The sequence below is a fragment of the Balaenoptera borealis genome (assembly GCF_965194805.1).
Source record: "Balaenoptera borealis genome assembly, contig: HAP1_SCAFFOLD_1162, whole genome shotgun sequence".
NCBI lineage: Eukaryota > Metazoa > Chordata > Mammalia > Artiodactyla > Balaenopteridae > Balaenoptera > Balaenoptera borealis.
Genome location: NW_028123051.1, coordinates 168,406 through 172,365, shown reverse-complemented (window position 1 = coordinate 172,365; position 3,960 = coordinate 168,406). Strand labels below are relative to the sequence as shown.

Sequence of the window (3,960 nt, the reverse complement as noted above, 5' to 3'; positions counted from 1 at the left end):
GGAGGGAAAGTGATGGAGGGAGGGAGAGGGAGAGAGGGTGAGGGAGAGAGGGAGAGAAGGAGGAGAGAGGGAGAGGGAGGGAGGAAGAGAGCTCTCCCTCTCTCCCCCCTCTCTCCCCCTCCCTCTCTCCCTCTCCCCCTCTCCCTTGTCTTTGCCTCTCCCTCCGTCTCTCCCTCTCTGAGAGGGAGTGAAGGAGACGGAGAGATGGAGGGAGAGGGAAAGAGAGGAGAGGGAGGGAGGCAGAGGGAGGGAGGGAGGGAGAGACGTCTCCTCCCTCCCTCTCCTCCCTCTTCTCCCTCTCCCTCTCCCTCTCCCTCCAACTCTCCCGCTCCCTCCATCTCTCCATCTCCCTCACTCCCTCCCAGAGGGAGAGATGGAGGGAGAGGCAGAGACAGGGGAGAGGGAGAGAGGAAGAGGGAGAGAGAGGGGGGAGAGAGGGAGAGGGAGAGAGGGGGAGGGAGAGAAGGAGAGGGAAAGAGGAGAGGGAAGAGGGAGAGGAAAGAGGCAGAGGAAAGAGGCAGAGGGAAGAGGGAGAGGAAGAGGGAAGAGGGAGAGAGGAGAGAGGGAGATAGGGAGAGGAAAGAGAGAGGGAGAGGGAGAGAGGGAGGGAGAGAGGAAGAGACAGAGGGAGAGCGAGAGAGGGAGTGGGAAAGAGGTAGAGGGAGAGCGGAACAGGGAAAGAGGTACAGGGAGAGAGGGAGGCAGCGAGGGAGGAGAGGAAGCAGGGAGAAAAGAGAGAAAGAACACACCGTCTACATTTCTGTCAAATGACACCGGGGATCCTTACACAACCAGGAGAAAGTAACACAGGGAGGCTCTTTCTCAGCTGGAACTGGAACTGCAGACGGGGCCAAACACCACCAGGCTGGCCACACGTGTCCAGCCGCCGCTCCAGCCCCGTCAGCCGTGAGTCCGGTCACCAGGGCTCTGAGTGTCTGCTCCAGGGAGCTGGGGTTCACCCTCTCACCCGGGAGGCCGGGCCAAGAGAGCAGGGCCCCGGGCTGGACACATAGGGGAAAACGCATCCCCACAGGACAGCTTGTGCGAGCAGATTCAGCTACCAGATTCTAGAGGCCCGGGACCACCCTGTGGCCCGTGAAACCCAGGAGCCACGAGGGTCTTGCAACGTGATTCCTGTCCGTTGGACTGTAAAGTTTATGTAGGGAATCTTGGAAACAGTGGTAACAAGGCTGAATTGGAACGAGCTTTAGGCTATTATGGACCACTCTGAAGTGTGTGGGGTGCTAAAAACCCTCCCGGCTTCGCTCTCGTTGAATGTGAAGATCCCCGAGATGCAGCCGATGCTGTCCGAGAACTAGATGGGAGAACACTATGTGGCTGCCGAGTAAGAGTGGACCTGTCGAATGGGGAAAAGAGAAGTCGAAATCGTGACCGCCTCCTTCTTGGGGTCGTCGCCCTCGAGATGATTATGGGAGGAGGAGTCCTCCACCTCCCGCACATCTCCAAGATGGAGAGCCTTCTCCGTCAGCCAGAGCAGGTCCCTTTCTAGATATAGGAGAAGAGAGAGATCCCTGTCCCAAGAGAGAAATCACAAGCCGTCCTGATCTTTCTCTAGGTCTCCTAGCCGATCTAGGTCAGATGAAAGGAAATAGAAGACCACTTTGCAAGAGGAGTGGTGTACAGGCAATAACTTCATTTGGCAGGAGTATGTACAGAAAATTCAAGTTTTGTTTGAGACTTCCGAAGCTTGGTGCACTTTTTAAATGTTTTAGTTGTTCACATTTGTTTGTCTCTTGGGACAGTGACACATAAAGGTGTCATTCTCTATGGTTTGAAATGGGTCCTGGGAGGCATGTAATATGAAGAATTGTTACCTTACAATGTTCCCTTAAGCAAAATTGAACTTGCTTTGAATTTTTGGTCTTGCCTAGACTGATAATAAAACTCTAACTCCTGCCCACCTAAAGTGTGATGTTTACTATTATGGAAACAACACTGGCAAACATTGAAAAGACTTTCTGTAGCTGGGATATGGTATGCAGCTGTAGTTAAGCAAGCAGTCTTTAAAAGGTGCTGTGAACCCAAGCCAGCAGGTAAAAATGAAAGCCGCACCCTTACCCTAGATTAGAGGTTTAAAAATTCCACTAGTCTTCACACCGGACAAGAGATTGTCCAGGGAGTTTAAAATCTAAGAAGTTTCAAGGAAGTTAGTTTACCTTTGAGTTAGGTCATACGTCCCCTCTGTGATTGCTGTACATGAATACATAGCTCTTTGTAATATTTTTTGGAAATTTGAGATTATCAAGATACCAATGTCCTGCCAGATTAAGAGTATATTGTAGAGCTGAACTTTGAGTTACTGTGCAATTTTTTTTTTCATGCTGTCATTTGTAATATGTTTTGTGAGAATCCTTGGGATTAACGTTTTGGTTGCAAAAGAAAAAAAGAAAAGAAAAGAATCCGCCTGCCAATGCAGGGGACACAGGTTCAAGCCCTGGTCCGGGAAGATCCCAGGTGCCGCAGATCAACTAAGCCCGTGGGCCACAACTACTGAGCCTGCACTCTAGATCCTGGGAGCCAGAACTACTGAGCCCCCGTGCCACAACTACAGAAGCCCACACGCAACGAAGACCCAACGCAGCAAGAAAAAAAAGACGATACTGGCCAGGTGATCAAGGGTAAAATCGTTTGTCATAAGTCCCGTTGATGGTGTGTATCCTTGATGTGACCTGAGGAGAATGGCATTTTTATCTCTGTCTGGGTCTTCCGCCCCAAACCCCATAACTCCAGACCAACCATAAGAAAACATCAGAAAACAAACAGACTAACAAATTGAGGGACAAAACACCTGACCAGTCCTCCTCAAAACTTTCAAGGTATCAAAACCCAGCGACGTCTGAGAAATGTCACAGCCCAGAGGAGACTGGGACAGAAAAAGGATGTTAGGGGAACACTAGGGAAATTCTAATAAAGTGTGGACTTTAGTTAATAACAATGTATCCATCTGGGTTCCTTAGTTGGATAAACATGTCACACTAAGGTACTAATGAGTTGGAAATAGGGGTACTGGGTCAGGGTCCACGGCACTCTGTACACTCTGTACAGATCTTTGCAACTTTTTTGTAACTCTAAGCTCTTGTAAAATTAAGCGAGTACTGAACAGAGCTAAGAATGTTATTTCCCTGATTTGAACATGCCTGAGTTTCTTTTCATGGTCACATTTTTGCTATTTGGATGTGTCTTGGAATCAGTAGCAAAGGAGAGTTGCCAGCCCCTGGGAAGATGTGGGTGGTTCGCAGGTGGCTTGCTCTGGAGCTGAAGACCACGGTGGGAAGTCTGCAGCCTCGGGCTGCACTTAGAAACATGGGAGGGGATGGGCCAGCTCAGTTAGGGATGGAACCTATAAATAAAACTTTTTTCTTTTCCGTTATGGCTTATCACAGGATACTGAATATAGTTCCCTGTGCTAGACAGTAGGACGTTGTAGTTTATCCATCCTATATTTAATAGTTTGCATCTGCTAACCCCAAACTCCCAATCCAACCCTCCCTCACTGTTTCTCCCCCTTGGCAACCACAAGTCTGTTCTCTATGTCTGTGAGTCTGTTTTTGTTTTGTAGACGCGTTCATTTGTGTCGTATTTTAGATTTCACATATAAGTGAGATCATATGATATTTGTCTTTCTCTTCTGACTTACTTCACTTAGTATGATAATCTCTAGGTCCATCCACGTTGCTGCAAATAGCATTATTTCATTCTTTTTATGGCTGAATAATATTCCATTGTATATATGTACCACATCTTCTTTATCCATTCATCCATCAGTGGACATTTAGGTAGCTTCCATGTCTTGGCTACTGTAAATAGTGCTGCAATGAACGTTGGGGTGCATGTATCTTTCTTTCTTTCTTCTTTCCTTCTTCCTTTCTTCCTTTCTTTCTTTCTCTCTCTCTCTTTCTCTTTCTTTCTTTCTTTCTTTCTCTCTCTTTCTTTCTTTCT

General features: G+C 48.2%; 1 pseudogene across 1 annotated transcript; it reads left to right on the top strand.

Moving 5' to 3' along the window:
- Positions 1–1,126: 1,126 nt before the first annotated feature.
- Positions 1,127–1,613, top strand: LOC309621910 (serine/arginine-rich splicing factor 3 pseudogene; annotated as a pseudogene). The gene has a single exon. The product of its transcript is annotated as a serine/arginine-rich splicing factor 3 pseudogene (transcript).
- Positions 1,614–3,960: the final 2,347 nt, after the last annotated feature.